Source organism: Apodemus sylvaticus, chromosome 1, assembly GCF_947179515.1.
Source record: "Apodemus sylvaticus chromosome 1, mApoSyl1.1, whole genome shotgun sequence".
NCBI lineage: Eukaryota > Metazoa > Chordata > Mammalia > Rodentia > Muridae > Apodemus > Apodemus sylvaticus.
Genome location: NC_067472.1, coordinates 32907641 through 32929363, shown reverse-complemented (window position 1 = coordinate 32929363; position 21723 = coordinate 32907641). Strand labels below are relative to the sequence as shown.

The 21723-nt window shown below is 42.5% G+C and overlaps 1 protein-coding gene and 1 long non-coding RNA gene across 2 annotated transcripts in view; both read left to right on the top strand.

Moving 5' to 3' along the window:
* The first annotated feature begins 557 nt into the window (after positions 1-557).
* Positions 558-14510, top strand: LOC127688695 (uncharacterized). The gene is made up of 3 exons (XR_007978733.1): positions 558-617; positions 2664-2777; positions 13655-14510. It is a non-coding gene; the product is annotated as an uncharacterized LOC127688695 (long non-coding RNA).
* A 770-nt stretch (positions 14511-15280) lies between these two features.
* Jak2 (Janus kinase 2) overlaps positions 15281-21723 on the top strand; it is a 71370-nt gene continuing 64927 nt past the window's right edge. The window contains exon 1 of the mRNA XM_052187588.1: positions 15281-15363. The gene's annotated coding sequence lies outside the window, so the exon portion shown is untranslated. The remainder of the gene's footprint in view (positions 15364-21723) is intronic.

Sequence of the window (21723 nt, the reverse complement as noted above, 5' to 3'; positions counted from 1 at the left end):
GGACAGACTATAAAGACTGAAATGAGAGTGTGGGTGGAGGGGGGAGGGTAAAGAGCAGGTAATAGGAAGTACTAATGTAGGATTATCACTTTTGCTTACAGAACTCCACTGTTGGAAATGTGTACGAAAATGCGCCCCAGCTAGTTTGAAAGGTTAAATGTGGGTTCAGTGGTCAATTCTGAAAAATGAAGAGAGATAGGAAAGGCCAAGAGAGATTTACACTATTTTCCATACGTTTAAAAGTTTCCACAAGTACCATGTATTCGTGCTTACTTAAAAATTTAAAACGGAGGAGGGCGGTTTTCTCAGTGAACGTATATTAAAAATTCTTTTATACTGATACCAGATGTGAAGGCATACAACCTAAGCTTTCACAAGCTTAAGATGGTCCTAGTTCAGTAGTTAATAGTTGTCTTACACGTTTTTCCAGTCATTATTCTTACTAATGCTGATCTTGCTGTAACATCGTTGGTTCCTGGGAAACTTCCTGTGCATCAGGAAAAGAGCTGAGTTGACACATGGGAGGGATGTCTGTGATACCATCGTTCTTGGAGTACTCAGCCGAAGCCTGCCTTAGGACTGCCACATCCTTCATAATTGTCCTGTAACAACTGAAGGTGAGAGGAAATAAGTAAACAGAAGCACTACGATTCAATAGGAAAACAAACAGGAAATAGCAATAAAGAAACTGATTTCTCTCCCTCCAACAAATCACTCGGTTGATTCTCAGGCAGCATTTACTATGTTAGACAGGGGAGTAAAAACATCCAACACTTGTCTGGACCCCAGTCTGAGGAGCACTGCATAGTGCATTAGTTTACTAGACTATCCTAGATGGGGCCGCGCGTTAGATGGCTTATGTCAGTAGAAATTGATTCTTTGGTAAATCTGAAGACTGGGCTTTCCAAGGGGTTGGCAAGGGTCATGTGTCCTGTGAAGCCTCGGGTGAGGGGATTCCTCCATCGCTTCTTCCAACCTCTGATGGCCCCAGGTCAGAGGCTCCTCTTTAGGAAGACATGTCCTGGTGACCTCTCCCTCCAATTCACACTTCCCAAGCATTCCTCTGAATTCCTGTCATTCCAGGTCAGGGCCTGCCTTAGTGTTGCCTTCAGTTGCTTGATCGCCTCTGCAGAGACAGCATTTTCAAAGGAGCATTTCCCCTCCATAGATACTAGTAGTTAAGACTTCAGCATACTTTCTTGGGAGACCCAATTCAGTTTGTACTACACTGGCTGAAGTTTGGTCTGTTGTGAAGAGCGCTTATTAACGTGTAACTGTAAGACTTACATTGAAAGAGCTTTAAAGTGCTCCACAGACGTTCATTATAACAATTTCAATAAAAACACAGAATGATGTAGGCTTTTTATTATTTTTTTTTAAGAAAGCAACTTCCAGGAAAATTAATTTAGGTGTGTGCTTTTGTAGTGGGCCTCAGAATACACCAGCAACGAAAGAATCAATATAAAGTAAATTCTCTCTGAAGTGCTTCCTCAATGGGGCTGCCTCTCCTAAGAGGAGCACACCGGCCTTCTACTCATCAGCTCTCAAGATGGGTAGATCAAGAGGCAGTTTCAAGACTTCCGGAAGAGGAGGCACCAAAGGGAAAGATTTAGAGGAACAGAAAGGTCTGAAGACAATCAGGCATTTGCTTTAATGTTGGAGACTCAGTTAAAGGTTCTGTGATGTGACTTTGAAAAGAGAGTTGTCATGGAGCAACGGCATGTCCCAGTAGTAAGTGTTTTACAGGAATTATAGTGGGGAGCAGCTAAACTGAGTGGAGACCAGAGCCAGCCTTCTCTTATGGCTGCCTCCCCTGCTCTCCTCCCTCCTCTGCAACTCCAGGCATAAAAACCAAGACATCACTCTTACAGTGGTCGCCTCAACCCCAGAGTCTGGGTGACGTCACTTCCGGCGAGCAGAAAAGGAATGTATGGTCTATGACTCTCAATCCCAAATTCCCTGGAAGGGAACTTCTGGTTCTGCTTGAGTCAGGTGTTCATTATGCTTCAATCGAGGGAAACAGAGAGGGTCGCAAACTAGGCAATGAGGCTGGCTAGTCTCGCTAAAGAAGCCAGGTTTGGGAGAAAGACTGCACACCTTAGTCTCAGAAATCAATACTTTCTACAGTAGCACTTCAGCATGGAGATCTTCTATTTTTATGTTGTTACATTTATTTTTATACATGTATTTACTTAGGTGTGTGCGTACACCCAAAGGAATGTGAGTTGCACCGTAAGAGATATGTGGGGGTCAGAGGTCAATGTGCAGGGTTCAGTTCTCTGCTATGATCTCCTATGACTGACCTCGAGTGGTCAGACTTGGTGGCAAACACCTTTACACGTTGAACTATCTGCCTGAATTTCTGCTTTTAACAGTAAATCTTGGAACGGATTGTTTTTTAAAAATACAATTTGTGAGCAGGCAATTCTCACCATCTTGTGTGGTTGACACTGGTGTCTGTGATCCCGGATACTCAGAGGCACGGGGGCTTCATGAGTTTAAGTCCAGCTTAATGCACATAGTAAAACCACATTTAAAAAAAAAATCAACTTGTTTTCTTTGTTCAAAGTAGAGCAAAGTTGCACTTGACATTCTGTGTATTTTGATAAATAATTATCCTTCCCTAAAAGGGTTTACAGAGTGGAAAACTATTTGGTTCTCAGGTGCCATCTGCTCAAGACAAGGGAAAGGAAGTTTTGTTCAGCAGGACATAAAGACTGTAAAGAGGACCAATGGCAGATGAGGGTGTACTGAGGAGGAACTGTGACTGATTTAAGGTAAGAGACTGTTGTTTGCTTGTCTGTTTACCTGATTCAGACACCCTGTCTAGACACCCTGTCTATAATCTTAGACCTGAAATAAACTAGCCTCTTTCCATAGCTACTGTTTCCTCCTCTTTTTCTTTTTCCTTTATTTTGCTGGGCAGTGGTGGCGCATGCCTGTAATCCCAACACTCTGGGAGGCAGAGGCAGGTGATTTCTGAGTTCAAGGCCAGCCTGGTCTACAGAGTGAGTTCCAGGCCAGCCAGGGCTACACAGAGAGGCCCTGTCTTGAAAAACAAACAAACAAAAAAGAAAGAAAGAAAGAAAGAAAGAAAGAAAGAAAGAAAGAAAGAAAGAAAGAAAGAAAGAAAGAAAAGAAAATCATGTTTTCTCTATTTTGTAAGGAAACAGAATACTTTTTGGGCCCACCCTCAGACCTTTGTATGAGTCTGCCAGCCTGAGACTTTCTCAAATCTTTCTTTGCCTTGAAATGTAGTCAACCCTTAAGGATGATGGTTCCTCTAGGGGTGGTGCTCCCCCTTGTAACTCCAGCACTGTGGAAGCAGAGCAAGTTCCAGCCCAGATACATAGTAAAATCCTGCCTCGCCCTACGACAAACAACACAACCAACTAAAATAAATAAAATACAGCGGAATACAAAGCAAGCAAACAAATGAGACACAAAGAGGTTGTCATTATCTTGTTCAGTGACAGTTGGTTTTTTTTTTTTTTTAAAGCGTTTCTCTCTTTTCGTTTTCTCTTCAAGATCGGGTCTTACTATGTACTTGAGACTTGCCTTGAAATTGCTATGAAGTCCAGGCTATCTCCTCAAACTCATGGCCATTCTGCCTCAGTTTCCCATGTGCTGGGGTTATAGACTTGTAAGAGTGTGACCGGCTATGATACAGTTTGCCTCTTACAGTTTAAAAATCACAGTGTAGGGAGTTTTGGTAAACTTGTGGGAAACCGAACAGAAGATGATACCAAAGAGAAGATGTCTCCGTGAGATATATTGAAGGAGCAAAAGAATATACTGAGTTAGCATAAGGAAAAAAAAATAGACACTCCTTCAAACAGAATAGAAGAGGACTTGTGAAAAGCCACAAAGATAGTGTAGGTTACTGAAAAGAAACACCAACAGAGCCCCTGCCAGGTGGCCATGCCTGGTGGGGCGGAAGGGAAATGAAAGCCTAGTCCAAAATGTCAATCAGGTCACTCTGGAGGGAACACACTAAAAGATCCACCCTCTGGATAAGCCCATAGGTCTGGAAAGCCTCAACTCTAGTTGCTGGCTTTGGTGGAACAGTGATCATTGGGTGGATGGGCCAGCCACGGAGACACTAATTCTGTATGACTCAGAGGACAGGAACTGGGTTCTACCCAAAGGAGGAAACTGTTGCTTAACACTGAACTTCCCTAGAGTCCTGTATATGGAGACAACTGGAAGAGAGGGAGACGGACTCTAACCAGTCACAGTTCCAGGGAGTGAGTCAGCCTCTAGAGGCACCTTTGAGGTATGTGGGAGGACTCACTGCTGAGAGGCCAAGAGTGAAGGTTGGAGGAGGTTTGGCTCAGGGTGTAAGGAAAGGTAGCCTGGTCCTCAGAGACAAAGAGATTTCCCCTTGATGGAACTGAGAATGATTCTGGAGTTTGATAGCGCTGAGACTGAAGGTTAGTGTGTGGACCAGCTTATGCAGTCACATGTCTGTCTCTTATGGAGTGGAGGATGACTGTTTCAGCTCCAGCTGGCTTCCTGATACTCCAGCGGCACCCCTCAAGCAGATCAATACTTCAGAGGTCCCGAGAATACAAAGACTGATCCTTAGCTTGTATCGATTTCAGGGATTTTATTTTCTTCTCCCATTTGGGAAAGATCTTCTGCTGGAACACTAACCACCCAAGGGGATTCAATCTGGGGGAGTCTCAAGAGGGCGAGAGACTGTCCAGACTCCACACTGTAAAGGTGTGTGTGGCCAGGGAGGCCTCGGGTAGGCAAGGAAGGGAAGGTGCCATGCGTTAGTGAGCACAACTCTGGCAAGGGGGGGTGGGTAGGGACGCTTGCCCAATGCCCGCGCAACCACGACAGAATAAACTATAGAAACCAGGAGCCCCAGCCCGCAAACTTACCTGACCCCTCCTGTGCATTTTACTGGCAGCACAAGTTTCCAAGGACTGAGCGAGAGAGGCGGAGTCATCCCTGTGCTGTAGTCCCTCCTCCCTTTCTTTCCCTATACTTCCAGCAGTGTTTTAAATTTATTTTAGTAAAAAGAAAATTTGGGGGTTTGTTTTTTAAATTATCTTTGTGCATTCATTTAGTGATGTTTACAGATTTTCCCCATCACTGGGAAATATTTTTTCTTTTTCTTGCTTTGTTTAAGTTTCTTTCCTCTTCTTCTTCATCCTCTTCTTCCTCCTCTGCCCCCACCTTCTGTTCGTGCCCTCTTTTCTTTTCTCCTATAGATTTAATGGGTTTTTTTTGTTTTTCTCATATCATTTTTAAAATCCACACTTAATTTTTTACCACTTTCTTATGTTTCCCACGTATTGGTTTTGAGCTTTTTGCATTCTGTGTTTACTACGGAGCTTTCTGGGTTTTACCTTATTTTTATTTTTCCTGACACCTTGCTCTATTCTCTTCCCCTCCATAACACCCTCCTCTCCTCCTTCTCCTCTTTTCTCTCTTATTTATTTAACCTTGTGTCAGTTTTGGTTTGCTCTTTACCTGTTTTTCCCCCTGCATTTCTCTAATTCATTCACTGGGCGCACATTTGCCCTAAATGATTTTTAGGTTCCCAATACTCTGCATTAGTTTTGCCACTTTTTGTTTTGTGGACATATTATTATATTATTGATATAATCTTCTATGGTTTGATGTACTTTGTGTTGTAGCACTTTGCTTTATTTTCTATAAGTGGTATCAAGGGACTGAGGCTTCAAAGACAGGCTGTTCAACAAGAAGAACCCGAGATAAAACCAGAAGGACCTTCACACCAACAAAACTGCAAATCACAATGAAACACAAGACTTCAGAAGGGATGGGTGACCTCAAAGACACAGACAAGCAAGGAATTCAAGTAGGACCTGAAGAGAAAAACCCACCGAATGGAGGAAGTGATCAGGAAAATGGTCAAGAAAGTCAGCAGTACTGATGGGAAACTGAAAAGTTAGCAAAGAAATGAAGAGATCTGGCTAAATGGAAATAACGACTGGGGGGAAACAGACAGACAGACTGAAATGCGAAGCACAGTCATGGACTTGAGCAGGCAGAAGGAAGAGCATCCGGACGCATGGAGGCCAAGGACAGGCGGCATCCAAATACCCGTAAGAAAATAGGAGCGTGGCACAGGGTCCAAGACTCGGGGTTGATGTCAGTGGTCTAAACCCATGAATTTGTGGACTGGAAAAAGGAAATGAGATGTAAAAGTAAAGACATAAAGAATCTATCCAATTAAATTATAATATAACTTTCCTTCCCTCCTAAAATCTAGAGCAACAGGCAGACATCCAAAGAAAAACCATTTGTCATCTACTATAGTCAAGATTCTGGGAATACAAAGGAAAGATAATACGAAAGGTTTCAGGGGAAATGCCAAGCCATCAACATGACAAACATGTTTTCATACTGTGAGATACTGCCGCAGCAATTCTAAAACAGTGCAGTATATGTCACGCTCTGAGAACACAAAACCTTTCCACCAAGATTGCTCCACTGAAGAAAGAGATCTCCATAGGAGATCGCAACCCGCCTCCACTGAAGCTCTCTTAGCTCTTACAGAGAAGTAGACATACCAGACAAGCACAAGACAAGTCTATGACTAGCAAGTCAAAAAATGCAAAGCAGCCAGGCGGTGGTGGCAGATGCCTGTAATCCCAGCACTCTGGGAGCCCCCCACCCCCACCCCAAAAAAGCAAAGCAAAACAGAGCAAACTGAAACACACCCTCAAGGGATGTTACATACAGAGAAGGTGGAAAGGTCTCAATCAGGAGAGTACAGAAAAGAAGACACTTACTAAGAGGAGCAGAGCCAAAAGAGCTGGACAAGAATCAGGCATGACCAAGGCACTGAACCAGCAGACAACAGATTCTAAGAGCAGAGGAATGGAACTACCAATAACACAGCCCAAAATTACAAGAATTAATAAACATCTGTCAGTACCTCAGATTATCTTGGATAAAGAGATGCAAACTGACTGGCTGGACTAAAAAACTAGATCCAAGTATCTAATGTCCCCAAGAAACAAAACTAGCAAAACACACTCACAGATTCAGAAACAGAGGCTCAGAGTCAACCAGTCAAGTAAATGGAAACAGAAAACAAACTGACATGGCTTCTCTGCTGTCTGACAAAGTAGAGTTCAAACCAAACTGACTCGGGAGGCATAAAGAAGGCCCCACTGCATATTAATACAGAAAATATTTCTTCAAGAACATGTAGCAAATATAAACACATACACACTGAATATAGATAGGTACTCTCAATTTTATAAAAAAAGCACTAATGGACAGAAAAGCTTAGATAAAATCTTGACACAATAAGAGGGATGATTTCAGTGACCCAATGACATATTCACAGAGGTGATTTGAAAGCAAAATAAATGAAGAAATCTCATAGTTAAACTGCACTCTGCATGGGGCATGGTGGCACATGCCTAGAGCTTGGGAGACAGAGGCAGACAGAGCTCTGAGACTGGTGCCAGCCTCCTCTACAAAGCTAAGTCCAGGACAGCCAGGGCTATACAGAGAAACCTGTCTTGAAAAACAAACTGACCAACCAAAACCCCAAACTAAAACAAAACAAAATAAGACCCCACAAACTACATTATAGATTAAATGTATATATATATATGTGCATATATATATATAATATGTGTGTGTGTGTGTGTGTGTATGTATATGGAATTACAGACATGTGTGAGCTGCCATGTGGGTGTTGAAAACCCGACCTAAGTTCTCTGAAATAGCAACCAGTGCTCTTAACCACTGAGCCATCTCTCCAATCCCAAGAGAACACGTCTTAACAAATAAAAGAAATTCAAACTAATTTCTTGTATCTTATTGGATCATACTGCAATGAAATTAGAAATCAATAGCAGAAGAAGCCACAGAAACTACAGAAATACCTGAGAGTGATGACTATATTTATGAAGGCCATTCAAGATATCAGGAAGAAAAATTCTTAAAATTAAGCAAATATTGTATATTTTTGTGATAACTGAAAGCACGACTTATTAGTATTTGTGGGATATGGTTAAGGCAGTCCTTAAAAGGAAAGTTTATAGCTGTGTGTGCTTACGTTAAAAATATCAATGTGATGGAAGATATATAACCAAGTGGAATATCTCAAAGGCTCAAAAACAGAAAAGAGAAGCCAAATTCCAAAGCAGTAGACAGCAAGAAATATAAAGATCTGAGCAGAAATTAATGAAATGGCAACTAGAAGAACAGAACATAAAAATCAATAGGTTTTGATTTTGGACCAAGAGCTGCTTTTCCAGAAAAATAGACAAGGTTGTCAAATCCATAGCCAAATTGACCAAAAGAATGAGAGAGATTGATCAAATTAACGACATTAGAGATGAAAAATTGGATGTTACGACAGATTCCAGTAAAATCCAGAGGATCATTAAGAATAACTTTGAACATTTAAATTCAAAAAACTGTAAAATCTCTCTAAATATATAAAAGAATAAATTCCTAGACATGTATGACCTATTAAACTTAAATCAGGAATATATAACCAACTTCTAAAGATCTATAATAGGCAATAAGATTGATGCAGAAATTAAGTCTCTAACAAAGGAAAACTCAGGACTGGAAGGCTTCACTACTGAATTCTTTCAAGGAAAGTCAAATCTAAATATTCTCAAACTGTTCCATAATTAGAAAGAAAAACAGCTCTACCAAATTCATTATATGAAGTAAGCATTGCTCATATCTAAGACAGAAGACAGCACAAGAACAATAAAAGTATTATTTCCACGATGAACATACATATAAAAATTCTCAATAAAATTCTTTAAAGCTTAAAGCTAGAGAAATAGCTCAGTCAGTTCTGCCTTTAATCCTGTTTCTAGGGGGATATAATGCCCTCATCTTGCCACAGGCATTGACACACATGTAGCATGCATATGCACATGGATAAAAACAAAAAAAAAACATTTTTACACTCTTGAAAAATATTTTTATTTATTTTGGTTTTCTGAGACAGGGTTTCTCCGTGTAGTTCCGGCTGTCCTGGAACTCACTCTGTAGACCAGGCTGACCCCGAACTCAGAAATCTGCCTGCCTCTGCCTCCCAAGTGCCGGGATTAAAGGTGTGCACCACCACCACCCAGCTGTTTGAAAAATATTTTTACAAATGCACATTATGATTATATACTATGGTCATGTTTGTCTCATTCCATGAAGGCACTGTTGTTTCAATGTACACAGATCAGTAAAGACCACGCAGAACGTAACTATCATTTTATTAGATGTAGAAAAGTCCTTTAACAAAGTCCTTCACCCCTTCATGATGAATAGCCCCAAAGAGATGAGTAACAGGAGAAACGTGTGTCAACATAGTAAAGGCTATAGACAACACACTTATAGCCAGAAGTGTACTAAATGGAAAAGGCTGTAATCTTTTCTTCTAAGATCAGGAAGAAGACAACAGTGCTACCGCCATGAGTCCTACTCAGTACAGTGTTCAAAGTCCTAGCTAAGCATAAGACAAGATAAAGGAGTAAAGCAATGGGAACAGGGAAGAAGGCACAGCGCTTTTTTGCAGACAACACGAGTCCATGCCTAAAAGACCCAAAGTCTGCACCAGAAAACACTTAGACCCAATAGATATTTTCATCGATGAAGCAAGACACGAACTAAACATAAACGTATGCAGTTGAGCAGCTTTTCTATGTGCCAATGTTGAATTTGCCAAGGGTATTAAATCAAGGGGAAAACCCTAATCACAATGGCTTAAAAAACTAAATAAGTTTAGAATTAAAACAAAGAGATTAAAGACTAAAAAGACTTTAATACCTTAGTCTCTGAAGAAAGAAAAATTGAAGAATACAACAGAAGATGAAAAGATCTCTCACATGCTCATGGATTGGCAGATATCAGTTGGAGAAAGTGATTTTATTCCTACAAGCTATATAGAAATGCAATGCAATTCCCATCAAAATTCTGATTGGCTTTCTTTACAGAACTAGAAAAAAACAAGTCCAAAATTCCTACAGAAGCACAAAGACCTGCAATAATCAAAGTTATACTAAGCAAGGGCTATGCTGGTGCTGTCACAATGCCTGATCTCATCCTATACTACAGAGCCATAGTCACAAAACCAGCATACCACTAGCACAAAGCCAGATACGTAGACCAGTGGAATAGAAGACCCAGAAAAATCCACACAGCTGCAGCTACATGTTTTGACAGAGATATAAAATGCATACTTGGGAGAAAAGATAGCCTTTTCAATAAATGGTACTGGGAAAACTGGATATTGATTGTAGAGGAATGAAACTAAATGTATATCTTTCTCTTGGCACATACACATGCGTGTGTGTGTGCACACACACATCAATTCAAAATGTATCACAATTGTAGTGTCAGACCTGAAACTTTGAAATTGCTTCAGAAGAGTATGATAATGTATTTCAAGATACAGACATGGGCAAGGACTTCCCAAAAAGCTCTCCAAAAATACTGGAAGCAATCCCAAGAATTGACAAATGGGATTACAGAAAATTAAAGTGTTTCCTTCCCAATAAAAGAAACATTTGCCAAAGTGAGGAGGTAGACTCTAGAATGGGGGAAAAAATCTTAACTAAATGTATACCAAACAAGGAGCTTACATCTAGAATATATGAAGGACTGCAGAAATTAAGCATCAAAAGAAATAGTTCAAACTGGGCAGTGGTGGTACAATCCTTTAATCCCAGCACCCAGGAGGCAAAAGCAGGCAGATCTCTATGAGTCTGAGGCCAGCCTGGTCTACAGAGTGAGTTTCAGGACAACCAGAGCTGCACAGAGAAACCCTGTTTTGAAAAACCAAACCAAAACCCAAAAAACAAAAACAAAACAATCAAACACAGCAACAACGAAAATCATTCATGCAAACAGTTGGCCAATAACCTGAGTAGACAACTTTCATAATTTTTCGTTGTTGTTGGTTTTTTTTTTTTTTTTTTTTTTTTTTGGATTTTGTGTTTTGTTTTTTTTTTTTTCAAGACAGGGTTTCTCTGTGTAGTCCTGGCTGTCCTGGAACTCACTCTGTAGACCAGGTTGGCCTGGAACTCAGAAATCTGCCTGCCTCTGCCTCCCAGAGTTCTGGGATTACAGGCGTGCACCACCACTGCCTTGCTGACAACTTTTAAAAGTATAATTGCCTAATTAATCTTTGGAAAATGTTGAACATCTTTAACCATGAGGGAAATGCAAATGAAAATTGCTTTTGGATCCCATCTCACTCAAGTCAGAATGACTCAAGTCATCAGGAAAGCAAACAGGAACAAATGCTTGCGAGGGTGTGGGGGTAGGATACACTCCTACACACTGCTAGTGGGACTGTAAACTCAAGAAGCCACTACAGAAATAAGAGTGAAGGCCATGTGAGTGAAGCTGGACCCCTCCTGGACACCCACAACAGAAACACTCGACATCCATGTTGACATCCACGTTTATTGCTGCACTGTCATTCATAATAGCTAGGGAGCAGAAGCAGCTGGGTCTCCATCAACAGGGAGGGGGCGGTGGAACAACGGTGGTGCATACACGCAAATGAAACCGACACATTGGCAGGGAAATGGGTGGAACTGAAAGTCATTCTGTCACTCGAAGTAAGCTAGACTACGGAAGACAAATGCCCTCGAGTCCTCTTATCTGAGGAGCCTCTATTTCTGTGTGTGTGTGTGTGTGTGTGTGTGTGTGTGTGAGAGAGAGAGAGAGAGAGAGAGAGAGAGAGAGAGAAGAATGTGCATAAGGGGGTTGGAACTGCTCTTGTTTAGAAAGGGTAATAGAATATATCTGACATTAAAACAAAAGGAGGTGCTAATTAAGCAGGGATGGGGGGTGAGGGGGTGGGGGGGACCAACCAAGTAGGGGGGGGATGAAGGAATGGTGAGAGAAGAAAGTTAGTGAGAAGAAAGTGACCACACACACACACACACACACACACACACATACACACCACACACACTACAACGAAATCCATTACTTTGGGTGCTGTTTAAAATGAATAAAATTACAGTAAAAGTGCTGGCCCCTGCATCTGTCTCCATTACAATTCTGCTTTTATCAAGGGCTGCAAGACAGTTCCTAGTGGTGCAGTTGTGACAAATGATTCAGGATTACTGACAAGATGCAGCCTGTTTAATACTTCCCAGCTTGGTGGCATCTGTAAATTGCTCCTTCCATGGTCATAACAGACATTTAATAGCTGCACTAAAGGGCTTTAAAATACTTCCTATTCAATCGTCTAAATGTCTCTTTAAGTATGTTGATGATATTATACTCAATCCTCATAGTCTGATGAGAAGGATATGTTTCTCATATGGATAAACAGGAAGCTTAGGATATTGAAATGACTGTCTTGCCAGAAGCCTTGATTGAAACCTGGGCTACCTAGCCTCTACTGCATAACTTCCTTTTTAGGATCATCTACTTTATGGGTACAGTGTTTAGCCTGCACATATGTGCACTACATGTATGCTTGATATACAGGGTCAGAAGAGGACCTTGGTTTTAGTCCCAGGAGATTGAGATTCAAAATTATAGATGGTTGTGAGATATTGGGTGGGTGCTGGGAACCCTTGACCAGAAATTTTCTACCTAGGCTTGCTTTGTTGAAACTAAGTCTTGCTATGTAGTTAAAGCTGTCCTTGAATTCAGAACCTTCTTGCCCCAGCCTCCTGAGTGTGGTATCACTTATGGCTTTATAGTACAACTACCTAAGAAATATATATATATATATGTGTGTGTGTGTGTGTAACACAAGGGCTGATCTCACACACTGACACAGTCTAGTCACTGGGTATGGAACGCAGCTCTGCTCCCTCAGTGAAAGGGCAGAGTTTTTCTCTACACCCCGTGCCACAGCAGACAACTAGTTATTAACTTTTATTTTTCAATCTAGCCATGCTAAAAGTTCTAAATCTAAATGTCTTATCTTCCACCTCATACTTGTTTGTGCACTGTTTTTGAAGGTCATAAAAGATTTTGTCCGATTCCTTGGAACTCTCCCTTATCATTATCAGAGAACGCAGGAACTCTGTGAAAAGATTAACGGGTGGAGCAAATCTCTAGCTTACGCCTCTACTAGGAGTCGCACAGAGAACTGGAAAGCATTCTAGTACAGAGTAAAAAGGGCTCAGCATTCAAGACTAGCACCGCCTCACTCTTACTTCACCGAGAATGCTTTTCACTGTAAATGATGAACAAGTTACTCAGTTTTTCTGCGTGGGTTGACAAAGGACTTAGATCCTATAAGCTTATTGTCAATCATCTATCTTTCCTTGCTCACATTATCTTTAGCCTTGGTGACATTTACTTAAAGAAATGAAGCACTGTGTGGTGGCACACACCTTTGATCCCAGCATTCACCCGGCAGAAGTAGGAGGATTTTCTGTGCAAGTAAGTGCTACATTGTGAGTCCTTGACTCAAAAATAAAGGAAAAGAAAATAAACCGTTAGATGTAAGATATAAATAACAGCATCATGCATGTAAGGGGATGTGGGTATTATGAATGCTTCATTTCGGCTGACAAACCCGGGGCTAAGAGGAAAAAAAAAGCCCTATACAGAATGGTCCTAGTTATCTTTGTCTTCTTCTTATTTAGTTCCTTTCTTTTTACTGTCTTCTATAGAGGGTTCTTTCTTGGTTCTTAAAAGTGCAAACACATTTTCTTTTCAGAAATCCTTCCCACCGCTAGCTCCTTTCTTGAAACCAGATAGTTCCAGGACTGGATCGCTCTCATCCTTCACATTTCTGCTCAAACGTCACTCTACGAGGCCTTTTCTGGTCATCCCAAAATAACATCACCACTCATCTTCGTGTGTGTGAGTATGTGTACATGTTAGTGGCAAAGGCACACAAAGCGCAGTGCAGATTTAAAGCATGTTTTGTAGCTTCTATGAGGGCACACAGAATGGGGGCTGCCTTCTTCTCCTCTCCTATCCTGGGAGCCTTTGCCTAGCAGGGAACAAATTCTTGCGATGAATGAGCGTGGTTCTTTGGGACCCTGCGTGTCGTTTCTACTTCCAACCGGTCCCTTCGCAGAAATGGTTAACTGAAGTCAGGTACTTGGGTCTCAATGCCCGGTCCACGGGTGCCACGTCCCCTGGGCCGAGCGCTTAGAGCAGGGAAGCGAAAGCAGGAAGGGGAAAGTCTCCGTGGAGGCAGCGGCCGCCTATCGTATCAGCTCGGGCGCACAGGGGCCTTCCCGGCCGGGCTGACTCATTCCCAGCCGTCTCCTCGGCGAGCGGAGGCCGCAGGCACGCTGCGCCAACCCGCACCCGCCCCGCTCCTCCTCCTCCTCCTCCTCCTCCTCCCCGCGCGCTCTCGCCTGGGGGCTGCCCCGGGAATCTCCACGCGCGCCTCCGCTTCTCCGGAGCCCGGCCCCGCGGGCGGCGCAGGCGCAGTGGGGCGTGTCGGCCCCCGCCCCCCCACTCCCCTTCCCACCTCCACCCCCGCCGATTAGCCCGCGCCCGGCTCCGCTGCTCCGGGCCGCTTTCCCGAGGCTGCGCCTGGACGGAGCCCGCCGCGCAGGGCGACTGAGCCGGCGTCGCGGGCCGAGCCGAGGCGCTGTGCGGCCCCTGGAGGGCGGGGACGGGCTCGGCGCGCGGTGGGCGTGGCGTGGGCTGCAGGAAGCGGAGGCAGAGCAGAAAGGGGGCAGCAGCGGCCACCTTCGGCCTCCCGCCGCGCTGACAGGCTGGGCGGGCCCCGGCTCAGGGCGAGCTCGCGCGGCGTCGGCGCCTCGGCCGCGGCCCCAGGTCCGGAGGCGCCCGTCCCGGCGAAGGGCTGCAGGCGGCTGCCGGGTCCGCCGCTGCGGGATGTGAGTGCGGGCCAAGCCCGTGCGGGAGGGCCCCCGAGGGCCCAGCCTGGCGGCCGCGGGACCCTGCACCCGGCCCGGGGGCTCCCTGAACCTCGATCCGCCCGACACGATTCGGAGGAGCGGATCCTGCGCGCCTCGGGGTGCTTCAGTGTGGCCCGACCCGTGTCGCCGGTGAGTGCAGTTCCTGGCTGCTGGCTGGGGGTCGGGGGCAGCGGTTCTCCCTGCGATCCCGCCTCCTGCTTTCCATTTAGCCCCCTGCCCTGGCTGGGAACTTCAAAGCTAGAAAACCTGCGGGTTTCCGACAGCCTAGGAAGGAGTGGCTGGCTGTTGATAAATGCATGCATCCCAGTGTGCCTTAGAACCCGACTCCCCTTTTTCTTATGCTTTTGTAAATTTTTCTAGACATCTAAACAGCTCAGGGGGGAAAGGGGAGCATCTATTTGCCCTGGGTTTCTGAGTTACTGACTGCTGCTTCTGTTTTTAGGTTCCCGAAGCAGGCGACAGGGAACAAGATGTGAACTGTTTTTCCTCCCCAGAAGAAGAGGCCCCCTTTTCCCCTCCCGCGAAGGTGGGTGTTAGAGCTTGGGGCTGCCTGGGTGCTGCAGTTAAAGACAAGGGTGTCTGCGATCCGCGAGCCAGTGCCTGCTAGGGAGGCTGGATGCTTGTGTAGAACGGCAGGACTAATTGTTACTTACTGCGAAAATGGCAGTGTTGAACTTTTCCTGTTGCTGTGGGAGAGTAATTGGGTGGTGTTTATTGTGTCTCTTGGATCCTTTAAGAAGCGGTCTTCATTGGTTTTACAGCGTGGTCTTGCAGAGAAAAAGAAGTCGCCCCTTTCTCCCCTTTCTCTTTAGGTAGCCCGAGTCTTAATTTTCAAGTAATTAGAAATGCCGGTTGAGGGAACACATTGGCTGTGTTTGCTGGGTTTCTGCTGCCACATTGAATGCTTCCTGTATTCACCTGCCTGCTTTGTTGGTTGAATATACCTAGTTTCCTTTCCGGTGGTTACTGGTCTGTTGGGAAACTCCTTTTTCCTGAATGAAAGGGCAGGAGACTCTGAGTGTGTCACAGGGAGGAGGAGAAATGCAGAGAAGGCAAACAGAAGTGGGAATAAGGGAGTCGGAGGTTGCTTTTGGTTTCATAATAGGTTTGTATGAGTGAGTTGTTGGCTTACTGCAAATATTCTGATACGGTTCCCAGTGGGTTTGAAAACGAATCATCAATTTTTGGTCCTCTTCCTCTATATCCTTTACCTGTTTATGTTTACTGTTCCAGTATTAAGATCATTGTTTGTATGTGAGTTCCCTTGAGTGTGGGACATCTGCATACTGGATGTGTCCAGGACTTATCCTAATAGGACTCAGTAGTTCTAAAGGCACTAGCATTTACCTGTACAGGAGAGCTGCGACAGTATGTGGAGGCTAGATAAGCACTTATGTTTATTTTTTTGCTTTTATGGAGTATTGTGGAGTTTGCTCTGTAGACCAGGCTAGCCACCAACTCAGTGATCTTCCTGCCTCTGCCTTCCAAATGCCGGGATTAAAAGCCTGCACCACCACCCACCCGGCTTCATTTGTTTCTTTTAGTGTCTTTTCTTTTGTAATTTGAAGGTGTCTTGAATGTGTTTGTGGGAAGCAAACATATTTTTCTCTACTTTACCCAAATAGGTTATTCTTGAAAGACAGGATCCTTTTCTGGCCAAATAGGAAAGACCATTGGCTCTGGAGTTAGATCTGAGTGTGTAGACTTAGGTTAGGATGATGGTGTTCTTTCCATTTAACAGCTATATTACTTACAATTTATTTTCTCAGAACATTGTGCGAGGGCTCATTGGATGCATGCGGAGTAGTAAATGGTTTGGCCGCTTTTGAAAGTCTTAGCTTCTCAGAGGTAGGCAGGCAAAGGAGATTTTTAGCTGGGCGGTGCATAAGTAGTCTTCTTGGTGCTTCTTCTGTAGAGCATAGAGAAACTGCAGGCTAGTGTATTTACAGCCTCTGTATGGAAAGGGTTTTAACTCCTAAGCCGCGTGGTGCTACCCTCTTGTGGTTAAACTGTGCAAAGACTTATCCTTTGCTCCTCCCCCATTATACTGTTTTTCCTTTTTAGGCTCCCTCTCTTAGTTCTTAGTTTCCCAAACTGTGTCAGGTGCTAGAGCACCAGGGAATTGGGCCTTTCACCACTTACCTGAGGTAGTTTCAGGGGTAGGAAGTTCTGTCCATTCCTACAGTGGCATGTCTTTGTAAAGCTGTATCTTCCAGAGTTTACTGTATGAAAAGCGGCTATTTAGTGCATGACAGTTAGTATGGAACAAGAAATGTCCATGTGACAACACTTAGGATGATACCAGGGGTTGAGGAATCCTCAGTACCCAAGCAACACTAGACCCCCCAGGTATGCTAAGTTGTTTGGCCCTACTTGAGAATTTCCTTGGCTTAAAACATAATAAATTGCTAACTTTCAGGATTCTTCAAATGAAGATAGTTTGGGAACATCTTCATTTGGTTGCAGTTGGCATTTCTGGTAAAAATTTTCAATTCAAAGCTTAGTTCATAATGGTATAATGTAGTGCTTCTAATAATGCCTGTGTGCTGTCTGCTAGGTTCATTCACATTATAATTATTTCTCTTGTGTACCTGTTGTCATTTCATACTTTTTATTTTATGCTGCACAGGTATCTTACCACTACGTTTCTGATAATCCTTTTGTCCCAAATGAAAACTGTGATTTTACACTACTGCTGTAATTTGGATCTTGAATGTCCCTGAACGGCTTTTGTGTCAAAGCTTTTGTTACCAGGCTTTGGCTTGCAGGGGGTATGCTCTAAGTGGAAGGCAGGAGATACTGAGATGCTAACTTCTCCTCTGCTTCCCTGCTGCCATGGCAACCAGGCCTTTTTTATTTTAATACTACTTGGCTGGCTAGAAAGACAGTTTTGAGCCCTCTACATTTCCCTACAATTTCATTGAACAGGAATAGTTTATCTCAGTTGTAAAGGCCCCTAGACGACACACTGCTTCAGTGTCTGTGCTGAATTGCTCTGTGTTTGTATTTCCTGTGTTGCCATAGGGGAGACTTGCCGGTATGACTTAAGAGTCTCCTTTCTTCGTTTTCAATAACATTTTTCCTCACTCCGGGTTAAGTCCTTTCTGAGAGTTGCCCTGAAGCCTTATTAGGTCTTTATTTGATATCCTCAAGGAAGACTTTGGGTGGGTTCTTATCTCTTTCCAGCTACTGTAGAACTGTTCCTTAAACCAATGGTTCTTAGTATTATATACAGGATTTACTGAAATATATATTGCTGGATTCTGTCTCCAGAATTTGTGTTTCAGTAGGTCTGGAGTGGACCCTGCGAATTTGCATTTCTTACATGTTTTCCAAGGACCACACACTGTGAAAATCACTGATTTAAATTGGTTGGCAAAGATGTTTCTGTTAAAGAGCATAGTTTTTAAACTGTGTTGGCCAGATTGTTTCTTTTGCTAGTCTACAGTGGTACCTTTGTAGCATAGAAGTAGACATAGGCACTATATAAATGAATGCCATGCTGTGTTTCAATGAAGGTTTATTTACAAAAACAGCCAACTGGCTGAATTTGGCACATAAACTAGAATACAAACATTCCCAATGTACTTTATCATGTAATTCCACCATCCCAGTGAGTTACTGGTATACTTTTCATTTATTTAAAGCAAACTTTAATGAAAGAACTATGTTTGTCCTTAAAAAAATTCCTTCTTAAAATGTATTTTCTTGAGCAAGGCACACATTTAATGTTTTATCATTCAAAATAGTATTTTTGTATATGTGTTATTTTGTTTGTGAAGCAGAAGAGGACTTGTCGGATTAGAAACGGCATGTGTTCCTGATTGCAACACACACGCATTGCCAAGTTAGTGTAGAAAGACAGAGTGCTTTTTATATCTTTACTACAGTGTTTTCAGGTGGCTTAATTCTAGCTAACTGGACACATGGGAATCATAGTCTGACCATTTACAAGCTTTTAATTTTCTGCTGGGACTTGTATGGTCCAGGACACTTTGTTTTCCATACCCCGTCCCTGTCCCTGCAAATAATGCTGTGTTTTTTTGTTGTCTAAATCCTCATTCCTCATTCTTTACTCTGTGTGTGTGAACCCTCTATGTAGAGGGCTCAAAACTGTCTTTCTAGCCAGCCAAGTAGTATTAAAATAAAAAAGGCCTGGGTTAGGGTTAGGGTTAGGGTTAGGGGTTAGGGTTAGGGTTAGGGTTAGGGGTTTGTGTGTTTGTGTGTGTGTGTGTGTTAAAGAATGTGGGTGCCTGAGAAGGCCATAAGAGGGCATCAGATCCCTTGAAGCTTACAGGCAATCATGGGGCACCAGACAGGGTGCTGAAATCCCGAAGAGTAGGAAGCTCTTGAACTCTTGAACCATGTTTCCTCAAATTCTTTTTCTTGTAAAGGTCTAGTCCCTGCTTTTAATTGTGCATGCGATGTCTAAAAGCTTTCTCTGTCTTAATAACCATGGTTATTCTTCCCTGGTCATCTTTCAGCCCTAATTGAGGAATTTAGTATTAGAGTATACAATAACTGAATGAAAGGTATAGGCTTTAGGATTCAAGAGGCACATTTAATATTGTGTTAATTACAGAAACAAAGGTAGTGAGATTCCCTTATCAGACATAATTAGTTTGCAGTGAGGATGGATTGGAGGTAACTTTTAGGTTTCTCTGCTTTCCTAGTTCAGAAGTTTCATCTATTATGTTATTTTCTCATGGTCATGTGATTGAAAAGTCAGATGTTTTAGAATCCTAAAGTGTAGGAATAAATTTAGATAATACTACATTCTCAAAAAATTGTATTTGAGGTTTTTCCATAATTAAATAATTATAATTATTATAGCGACTTTTAAATCTTCACTTACTTAACATCATTTTGGCATCAGGGACTGTGGCTGAAATAATCAACCCTACATCATGCTTCTCACCTGCAGGAAACTTTCATCCTAGTGAGGAAAGATGACCATAAAGCAAGCACATGACCTTATCTTTGAGAGGTCAGAGACAGTGACTCTTGGGTGGGGCAGGGACAGGTGGAGAGAGAGCGAGCCTGAGAACTTTGTGGAGATGGTGATTTCTAGAGGGTCTCAGTGACATGGAAGAGCATTCATTTTACGTGGGGGGAAATCCTACAAATGTAGAACAGAATACCTTAGATGCAGGTTCAGAATCAAGCACTTGAAACTACCTCCACTTCAAGAACTAGAGATTTCTCAGGATCTTACAGGTACTGACTCCCATCAATGTATTTTGAGTTTACCTTTACTTTTAATGTTCTTTTTTGACTTAATACATATACTTTTGCCTTAATGGTCAACCTATTTATATTTAAAATGGTTATCTTAAAGCTTATAGTTTTCCACAACTTGCTATTTTATTTTTAATATTTATCTATTTTAAATTAAAGCTACAGGTTTAAACAGCAAGGAACTTACTTTCTATAGTGTGAACACACCAAAGTGTTCACTCATTTGCTTCATAATTTGGTTGTTTGGAAGTTTGTTTCCTTAGTTGTGACTTTGGAAATGGAGGTGCAGTGTGTGTTAGTGTTTGTGTGAGTATGAGTCTCTGTGGGGTTTGTAACTAGGAAAGGAACCTTTTTCATGGTTGTGGTCTCAGCTCGTGCTTGGGATCCTTAGAACCCTTCAAGAAGAGTTAGACTAACATTACTGAGATGGTTTTTACATGGCATATGTTTTTAATTTTTTTCATACATTTCTGTAGAAAAACAGTACATTTTCTCAAAGACCAAATTCATTTTAACGAAGCAAGCATTTCCTGAGTGCTTGTGGAGTTCTGCATTAGATATGCACATATGTTCCATGTAACAGCTTTTTAAAATTATAAATTCATAATGGATACTAAAAGTTAATATAAACACATATGTAAAACATGGATGAACATCAGTCTGATTGCCTGCCCGGCCTAGCAGTGATAAGCTTGTGATCTTAGCTACTTGAGAAGCTAATAAAATCCCATTTGGGATTTTAACATCTTCAAGGCTAGTCTGGCTAACTTAAAGTTTGCTTTAAATAAATGAAAAGTATACCAGTAACTCGCTGGGATGGTGGAATTACATGATAAAGTACATTGGGAATGTTTGTATTCTAGTTTATGTGCCAAATTCAGCCAGTTGGCTGTTTTTGTAAATAAACCTTCATTGAAACACAGCATGGCATTAATTTATATAGTGCCTATGTCTACTTCTATGCTACAAAGGTACCACTGTAGACTAGCAAAAGAAACAATCTGGCCAACACAGTTTAAAAACTATGCTCTTTAACAGAAACATCTTTGCCAACCAATTTAAATCAGTGATTTTCACAGTGTGTGGTCCTTGGAAAACATGTAAGAAATGCAAATTCGCAGGGTCCACTCCAGACCTACTGAAACACAAACTCTGGAGACAGAATCCAGCAATATATATTTCAGTGAATCCTGTATATAATACTAAGAACCATTGGGTTAAGGAACAGTTCTACAGTAGCTGGAAAGAGATAAGAACCCACCCAAAGTCTTCCTTGAGGATATCAAATAAAGACCTAATAAGGCTTCAGGGCAACTGTCAGAAAGGACTTAGCCTGGAGTGAGGAAAAATGCTATTGAACACTAGGAAAGGAGACTCTTAAGTCATACCGGCTCAGAATTTTAAAATATTTCAAAAAGGATTAGGAACATAAAATTCAGTGGTAGAGCCCTTACCTAGCATGTGTGAGGGATCTATATTCAGTCCTCAGGATTGAAAACAGGAAGGAAAAAAAAAGAAGAAGACAGAAAGAGCAAGCCAAGCTGAAAGTATCTTCAAATTCTGAATACAAGTAATGAGGGCACCTTGCTGACTCCCTGTATAGAGACTAGGAACTTTGACCTTAGGGTCTAACATGAACTAGAGTTAA